Source organism: Schistocerca serialis, chromosome 2, assembly GCF_023864345.2.
Source record: "Schistocerca serialis cubense isolate TAMUIC-IGC-003099 chromosome 2, iqSchSeri2.2, whole genome shotgun sequence".
NCBI classification, from domain to species: Eukaryota; Metazoa; Arthropoda; class Insecta; order Orthoptera; family Acrididae; genus Schistocerca; species Schistocerca serialis.
In genome coordinates this window covers 240,475,555-240,485,358 of record NC_064639.1, presented here as the reverse complement: position 1 = coordinate 240,485,358, position 9,804 = coordinate 240,475,555, and the positions used below count along the sequence as shown (strand labels likewise).

General features: G+C 44.6%; 1 non-coding gene across 1 annotated transcript; it reads right to left on the bottom strand.

The window, feature by feature from the left end:
- Positions 1-3,898: 3,898 nt before the first annotated feature.
- Trnas-cga (transfer RNA serine (anticodon CGA)) lies at positions 3,899-3,973 on the bottom strand. The gene has a single exon. It is a non-coding gene; the product is annotated as a tRNA-Ser (tRNA).
- Between the last annotated feature and the right edge of the window lie 5,831 nt (positions 3,974-9,804).

The following is a 9,804-nucleotide window of genomic DNA, read 5'->3' as shown; positions in this document are numbered from 1 at the left end:
GCTCTTGTCTTCAATAACCAAATATTCATCAACTACTTCAATGATTTCGTTCTTAAGACGCAAAATTTTCTTTGCGATGTTGTCATTGTACATAATTTTAGTGTAACTGGTTTTCGTACCTGCTCGATACAAGATTCACATGTTACGCAGAACAATGATGTCTCATGTGACCAAAAAATGTTTCAGCACCTCTGTGCTGTCGTCAATGAGTTTATTCAAGTCTGTAAAATGTGAGCGTATTGTTAGGTAACAACTAATCTAAAAAATCATGTTTTGTTAATACGTTAATTTATATTATGTGGTTTTGCAGGAGCATTTATGCTTTTTTCTGCACTTTAGGTTTTTTGGGCGAGTGAACAAATCCCTTTAAATTTAAACGCAATTTTTTTTGGCACTATATTTCGCGCATGTATTTGCTGTCACATTTCCCTGTGGTAAATCCTTTTCCTTTTCAGTTCTGATAGGCTGTTAGGCACCACATACTAACGTTACACATTTCCTGAAGAATTTTGGTTGTACCGAAAGTTTTCCACTTCAACAAAACACAGGGCATACGTTGTTATTTTGTGTCTTACCCCAGTCAGCGTTGTCTAGTTCTCAAGTGAATTTGCCACCGTCTCTCTCTCTCTCTCTCTCTCTCTCTCTCTCTCTGTGTGTGTGTGTGTGTGTGTGTGTGTGTGTGTGTGTGTGGGTGTGTGTGGGTGTGTGTATAGCCCACTGCAAACAGTGATCACAATCAAAAACATATATTCCAATCATAAACGTAACTGACATAAATCTTACCAAACAAAAAAATAGGCAACGAAAAAAAGGACCAAAACCCACCAAAACGCACACATGTTACACAAAACAATAGAAGACCTCATAACAACTCATAACAAATCTGAAAACATTATAGAGCAACAGCAAATTTTAATGCAAACTGAATAATAGAATCAGTAGCTGCAGAAATAACACAGATACTCAGAAGACACAAACCCACCTTAGTCACTAATAACAGAACAACAGAAGAAATCACATCCAAGAAAATAAAATAAAAACTAAAACAAATAATTGCATACTAACAAGAGTGGCCAGAGGCAATATTACGCAGATTTTGGGTGAAAACGAATACATAGATAAAACACTGTGTTTTCTGGAGGGCAAAAACATCACCAAATTAACCAATGACCTAACCGCAGAAAATCAGAAAAACATTCAACAAACACTGGAAAACATAAAAAATACGTTCTCAAAAGGCCAGGATTACGCAGAAATATCCAAAGATGCCCACTCTAAATTCCTTACGAAGAAAATATTCCCGTAAGGCCTGTCATTAATTTCAGAAATGCTCCCTACTACTACCTAACCCAACATACACAAACAAAATAAAGAAAATATACACTTTTAAAAGCAGCAGGAACGTAGAAAACTCAAAGGAATTAATAGACATAATCAAGAAAATAGACTTGTCAGGCGCAGCAAGTCTTATATAATTTGATGTCACATCAGGGTACACATGCATCCCAAGAAAAAAAGCATCAGCATCATTGTACGAAGACTAAAACAACAGGGAAAGACAAGTCACACACATTCATGAAATGGCAACCACACTCAGGACCATAACAGCACAAAATTGCCTTGTGTTCCACAAAGAATTTTTTCCAACAGGAAGGGTAGGTAATAGGATCATCAACTGGTAATCTCTTAGCCCATATATCCATGAACAACTTACATAACAAGATGTAGAGGCACATAATAAAACCAAAGAAGTACAAAGTTATAGACACTGGTACCTTTGTATCGATGACATGGATGCCTGATTGACACGCCCCCCCCCCCCTGCCCCCCCCCCCCCCCCCCCCACACACACACACACACACAGAGAGAGAGAGAGAGAGAGAGAGAGAGAGAGAGAGAGCGAGAGAGACGGCGCCAAACTCACTTGAGAACTAGTCAGTGCTGACTGGATTAGGACACATAATAACAACGCATGCACTGTGTTTTGGTGAACTGAAAAACGTTCGTTACAGCCAAAATTCTTCAAAATATGTGTAACGTTAGTGTCTGGTGCCCAACAACCCATCAGAACGCAAAAGAAAAAGGATCAACCACAGCAAAACGTAAGTGACAGCAAATATACGCACGAACTGGGTGAAACAGAGCTTGGATAGCGTGTACAGGTACAGCTGCCCATGCAGCTTCAACACGATACCACAGTTCATCCATAGTAGTGACTGGCGTATTGTGACGAGCCAGTTGCTCGGCCACCATTGACCAGACGTTTTCAGTTGGTGAGAGATCTGGAGAATTTGCTGGCCAGGGCAGCAGTCGAACATTTTCTGTATCCAGAAAGGCCCGTATAGGACGTGCAACACGTGGTCGTGCATTATCCTGCTGAAATGTAGGGTTTCGCAGGGATCGAATGAAGGGTAGCCACAGGTCGTAACACGTCTGAAATGTAACTTCCACTGCTCAAAGTGCCGTCAATGCCAACAAGAGGTGACCGCGACGTGCAGCCAATGGCACCCCATACCATCACGCCGGGTGATACGCCAGTATGGCGATGACGAATACACGCTTCCAATGTGCGTTCACCGCGATGTAACCCAACACGGATGCGACCATCATCATGCTTTAAAAAGAACCTGGAGTCATGCGAAATAATGACGTTTTGCCATTCGTGCACCCAGGTTCGTCGTTGAGTACACCATCGCAGGCGCTCCTGTCTGTGATGCAGCGTCAAGGGTAACCGCAGCCATGGTCTCCGAGCTGATAGTCCATGCTGCTGAAAACTTCGTCGAACTGTTCGTGCAGATATTCTCTTACAAACGTCCCCATCTGTTGACTCAGGGATCGAGACGTGGCTGCACGATCCGTTACAGCCATGCGGATAAGATGCCTGTCATCTCGACTGCTAGTGATACGAGGCCGTTGGGATCCAGCACGGCGTTCCGTATTACCCTCCTGAACCCAGCGATTCCATATTCTGCTAACAGCCATTGGATCTCGACCAACGCGAGCAGCAATGTCGCGATACGATAAACCGCAATCCGACCTTTATCAAAGTCGGAAACGTGTTGGTACGCATTTCTCCTCCTTACACGAGGCATCACAACAACGTCTCACCAGGCAACACCGGACAACTGCTGTTTGTGTGTGAGAAATCGGTTGGAAACTTTCCTCATGTCGGCACATTGTAGGTGTCGCCACCGGCGTCAACCTTGTGTGAATGCTCTGAAAAGCTAATCATTTGCATATCACAGCATCTTCTTCTAGTCGATTAAATTTCGCGTCTGTTGCACGTCATCTTCGTGGTGTAGCAATTTTAATGGCCATTAGTGTATTTAGGCAAGAGAACTTCTTGCCATTTCCAGGCGTTCCTTATGACTGATTGTTTTTGCTTGGCACCGCCTATATTCTCTCCTCTCACTCCTGACCACTACCAACAACCAGCCAGCTCTGGTGGGCCAGATTCTGCCCCGCCGGGGGGGGGGGGGGGGGGATGGGGGGGAGGCGGGGAGACGATGTCAGGGTTCGATCCAGCGTCTCCAGTTGCGCCTCGGCGGGCGCCGGTCGCGTGTCTTTGTCAGCCTGACGACAATGCTTTCTTGTCTTCTTCAGTTGGCATGATCGGAATGGATTGCCACGTAGATCGTCGCTGTACTTTGATCACGCTGAAAGCTGGATCCCTGATCTTGCACAATTCAAAGATTGTTAGTTCGTCATATAACCGGATCTCTACAGCCTATTTTAGGATGCAGTCGCTAGTGTTGGGTTGTTGCAACAAGTTAATATTGTCGTAATTCATGGTAGGTGCGTGAGAGATGAAGGAGGAAAGATTGAGTTTCCAGAATGAGATTTTCACTCTGCAGCGGAGTGTGCGCTGATATGAAACTTCCTGGCAGATTAAAACTGTGTGCCCGACCGAGACTCGAACTCGGGACCTTTGCCTTTCGCGGGCAATTGCTCTACCAACTGAGCTACCGAAGCACGAGGTACTGGCAGAAGTAAAGCTGTGAGTACCGGGTGTGAGTCGTGCTTCGGTAGCTCAGTTGGTAGAACAATTGCCCGCGAAAGGCAAAGGTCCTGAGTTCGAGTCTCGGTCGGGCACACAGTTTTAATCTGCCAGGAAGTTTCAAGATTGAGTTTAATGTCCCGTCGATATCGAGCTCATTAGAGACGGAGCTCAGGCTCGGATTGTGTCAAAGATTGGGATGGAAATCGGTCGTGCCCTTTCGCCGTCCTCCAAAATGCGAATCCAATGTGTCAACCACTGCACCACGTCGCTCGTAAGTGATGCAGTGTGATGAACAATGGCATGGGAAAGTTGCTTACCAGTAGAATACACACTGTCCTGAAGAGTTAAATGAAATAAATCAAAAGCATCCATGCAAAAATATTGGGACTAGAACATGAATGAAAAGCTACGAAACGCACTGATGGTAGACGTATCTTTATATATTGCATTCAAAGAGCACTTTTTAAGAACAAAGACTTTCACCAATGCAGGGCGTGCTCTGCAAGTGTGGGTTCAGGTCCCATCCTTCTCGCCAGTGGGTTCAAATGGTTCAAATGGCTCTGAGCACTATGCGACTTAACTTCTGAGGTCATCAGTCGCCTAGAACTTAGAACTAATTAAACCTAACTAACCTATGGACGCCACACACATACATGCCCGAGGTAGGATTCGAACCTGCGACCGTAGCGGTCGCTCGGTTCCAGACTGTAGCGCCTAGAACCGCACGGCCACTCCGGCCGGCACTCGCCAGTGGGTATCTGGTGTCTTGGTAGTAGGCAAAGGCAATAAAAATAATCACAAATCTACAAAAAGATAACACACTAATAAGTTAATTTACAATATGCACGCTTAATAAGCGAGATACACGTAACTTTGAAGCGCTGCAGAACCATCTTTGGTGCTGAGTTTTGTACAATGAGACTTTGTGATGATCGCTTCACATCGGTGTATTTTCCTCGTTGCAGTCTACCATATTACTGCTCACTGAGTCTGGCCGGAAGGGGGGGGGGGGGGCGAAGCTCTGAGTTGCGGCTGCTTCAAAAGATGCGCGAATCAATCAGAATCACAGGCAGTGATGCGTCCTCTAGTAGAGTATATTCACGGCAGCTGCCATTGGAGACAGCGAGTGATGGAAGAGCGAACTCGCCCAGTGGTGTGCTGGTTGGAGATAAGTTAAATGTACCGTCTCCCCCATAGCTTTGAGAGGGCACTTCACACTGTGTGGGTGACGAATATGCTAGCGATACTAAACAGTGCGCTGCCACAGCGGTCACTGTCAGCTGTTGATTGTCTTTGTGGCGTTTACACTCAGTGCATCTCTCCTTCATCGTCCAAATATTCTGTCCTACACGCAGTTTCCCACATGGAAAGTGCGTGGGATAAACTCTAGGTCATCCTTGACTGATCCCAACAATGCATTCGTCTTGGCTGATGGTCGGAACATGCACTTGACGTATATGAAGTATTCTTCCAGTTTTTGCTGATGTCTTCCAGACGTGTGGGATAATAGGTGCTCTGCGTTATGCAGGCCATTATTCACAAAGACACACCATGAACGACGGGCCTTGGTTAAGTATGGAACCGCGCGACCACTATGGTCGCAGGTTCGAATCCTGCCTCGCGCATAGATGTGTGTGATGTCCTTAGGTTAGTTAGGTTTAAGTAGTTCTAAGTTCTAGGGGACTGATGACCTCAGATGTTAAGTCTCATAGTGTTCAGAGCCATTTAAACCATTTGAGCCTTGGTGAAGCGGGGTGACTGGCATGCCTCAGTGATACAGATAGCCGTACAGTAGGTGCAACCACAACAGAGGGCTATTTGCAGATAGGTCAGACAAACATGTGGTTGCTGAAGAGGGCCTGCGGGCTTTTCACTAGTTATGATCGATTGACCTGGTCTTATAACATTAGCCAGTATGGCCTTGCTATACAGTATTGTGAACGATTGGAAGCAAGGGGATACTACAGCCGTTACTTTTTCCAATGCTATGAAGCTCTAATGTATGGTTAAATTATGATGGTATCCTGTTGCGTAAAATATTCCCGATGTAAAATAGTCCTCCATTCAGATCTCCAGGAGAATACCATCAGAAAAAAATAATACTGGTATTATATAGGCTGGGGTGTGGAATGTCGCTTAATCAGGTAAGTTGGTTCGAGAATTCAAATGGGAAATGGATAGTGCGAAGTTGAAAATAGTGCGAATTAGTTAAGTGTGGTGGCAGAAAGAACAGGACTTCTGGTCAGGTCGATATAGGGGTATCAACGCAAATAAAATAGGGGTGATGCGGGTGCAAGCCTAATAGCGAATAAATAATAGGAGTGTGTGTAGGTTGCTAAGAACAGCATAGAGAACACAATATCGTAGCCAAGAGTCAGCACAGTAGTAGAAGTTTATGTGCCAACTATCTCTGCAAATTATGAAGGTATTGCAAGAACGTGTGATGAGATAAAAGAAGTTTTTCAGACAGTTAAGGGAACGGAAATACAGTTGTGGTAAGGAATTGGAATTCAACAATATGAAAATGAAAGAGAAGGAAAAATAGTAAGAGAACATTGTCTGGTGGGGGGGGGGGGGGGGGGGGAGGGAGGGAGGGGGGAGATGATAGTGAAAAAGAGGAAGCCATCTGACAGAAACTTCCAAAGAGCATAATTTAATTATGGCCAACACTTGGTTTAAGAATCATGTAAGAAAGTTATATACCGGGTGATCAAAAAGTCAGTATAAATTTGAAAACTTAATAAACCACGGAATAATGTAGATAGAGAGGGTAAAAATTGACATACATGCTTGGAATGACATGGGGTTTTATTAGAACAAAAAAACAAAGTTCACAAAATGTCCGACAGATGGCGCTGGACAGCAAAACGTCAGTGACTGCGCATGACAATCGAGTATAAAAGGAGCTGTAATGATATGTTACAGAATCGCATCATCCCCAGCCTGGCTGATAAACACCTGCTGGGACGTACGATGTTTATGCAGGATGGCGCTCCACCCCCTATTGCTAGACGCGTGAAAGATCTCTTGCGCGCGTCGTTTGGTGATGATCGTGTGCTCAGATGCCACTTACGTCATGCTTGGCCTCCCAGGTTCCCAGACCTCAGTCCGTGCGATTATTGCCTCACCATAACTCCGGACGTGCTTTACAGTGCTGTTCACAACATTATTCCTCGACTACAGCTATTGTTGAGGAATGATGGTGGACGTATTGAGCATTTCCTGTAAAGAACATAATCTCTGCTTTGTCTTACTTTGTTGTGCTAATTATTGCTATTCTGATCAGATGAAGCGCCATCTGTCAAACATTTTTTGAACTTTTGTATTTTTTTTTTTTGGTTATAATAAAACCCCATGTCATTCCAAGCATGTGTGTCAATTTGTACCTCTCTATCTACGTTATTCCGTGATTTATTCAGTTTTCAAATTTATACTGACTCTTTGATCACCCGGTACATGGAAGAGATCTGGAGAGACTGGATGCCTTCAGATTGATTTTGTAATGATGAGACAGATATTTTGAACCAAGCTGTTAAATTGTAAGAAAGAAGACCGTAGCCAGACAATCCACAAAGAAGTAAGTTTGGTTTGAAAAGTGCACATCTTATAATTCGTAATAAGAAGTTTGCAAATAACTGAGATTATTGAGGTGGTGTATGCGGTGTCACGACGTTCGCTCGTGTCGGCATGAGACTAGTGCAAATAAATCAGCAAACCTGGGGATAATACTGGCTTATTCTGTGGCGTTTAGTGGCTGAATGAGCCTTCTGCAGGGCAATAAGGTCAGCTGTGTCAGCAGGACAAAGAGACCGCTGTCGGCTCCAGCCACGCACAATGGATTCTCGAGGAGAACTAATGTGGTTGCGGCTGCCTGTGGCAGGGTGACCATTCGTTCTGTTGCGTCGCGAGCCCCACCACATTACAACTTCCGCTGGAGAGGCCCGTTCCCAAGGACAGAGGGAGCAGCCACCGCCCTGATACTAAGACAACATCAAATCTTATTAAAAGGTCACAACAATACATCTCTCAGATCTACATCCTTCGGTTACCAATGTGTTAATTAATTCATTGGAAGGGTGGTTAGAAAAATCTATTTTCTGTTACCTACTCTGTTTAACATCTATTTAATTGATTTAGTTACAGACTGTTTCCAACGAAGAGTTGTGTGACAACAGCAGGTAAGCTAATCAGATGTATCAATTTGCTGATGACATATGCGTAACCTTACTAGTTCTCATCTGCCCATAAAAATTCTGAAATTGAGTGTATCCCAGAAACCGGGGGCTATGAACCTATTAAAATGACTGAGAACAAGTAGTGTAAGAAAATTTTAATTTATCTGATTTATCTCGACGTTGGAGCAGCTCATTGTAGCCAATAATTGAACAACTTCCACAGGTATTCTGGGTTCTTAAATAACTCCACATACAATAATGAGCCAAAACGTTATGATTACCTGCTTAATAGCTTGTTTGTCCGTCTTTGTAACGAAATACAACACTGATTCTGCGTATTGTGGAACCCACAGATTCTTGGTAGGTTTTTGGAGGTGGCATTAAATGTCTATGCACAGGTCACGTAATTCGCGTAAATAACTGGCCGCTAATTTGCGCACGCGCTGATAGCGCCCGATAACGAACCAGATGAGTGCTATAGGATTTACACTACTGGCCATTAAAATTGTTACACCAAGAAGAAATGTAGATGATAAACGGGTATTCATTGGACAAATATATTATACTAGCACTGACATGTGATTACATTTTCACGCAATTTGGGTGCATAGATCCTGAGAAATCAGTACCCAGAACAACCACCTCTAGCCGTAATAATGGCTTTGATACGCCTGGGCATTGAGTCAAACAAAGCTTGGAAGGCGTGTACAGGTATAGCTGCCCATGCAGCTTCAACACGATACCACAGTTCATCAAGAGTAGTGACTGGCGTATTGTGACGAGCCAGTTGGTCGGCCACCATTGACCAGGCGTTTTCAATTGGTGAGAGATCTGGAGAATGTGCTGGCCAGGGCAGCAGTCGAACATTTTCTGTATCCAGAAAGGCCCGTACAGGACCTGCAACATGCGGTCGTGCGTTATCCTGCTGAAATGTAGGGTTTCGCAGTGATCGAATGAAGGATAGAGCCACGGGTCGTAATACATCTGAAATGTAACGACCACTGTTCAAAGTGCCGTCAATGCGAACAAGAGGTGACCGAGACGTGTAAGCAATGGCACCTCATACCATCACGCTGGGTGATACGCCAGTATGGCGATGACGAATACACGCTTCCAATGTGCGTTCACCGCGATGTCGCCAAACACGGATGCGACCATCATGATGCTGTAAACAGAACCTGGATTCATCTGAAAAAATGACGTTTTGCCTTTCGTGCACCCAGATTCGTCGTTGAGTACACCATCACTCCTGTCTGAAATGCAGCGTCAAGGGTAACCGCAGTCATGGTCTCCGAGCTGATAGTCCATGCTGCTGCAAACGTCGTCGAACTGTTCGTACAGATGGTTGTTGTCTTGGAAACGTCCCCATCTGTTGACTCAGGAATCGAGATGTGGCTCTACGATCCGTTACAGCCGTGCGGATAAGATGCCTGTCATCTCTACTGCTAGTGATACGAGGCCGTTGGGATCCAGCACGGCGTTCCGTATAATCCTCCTAAACTCACCGATTCCATATTCTGCTAACAGTCATTGAATCTCGACCAACGCGAGCAGCAACGTCGCGATACGATAAACCGCAATCGCGATAGGCTGCAATCCGACGTTTATCAAAGTCGGAAACGTGATGAT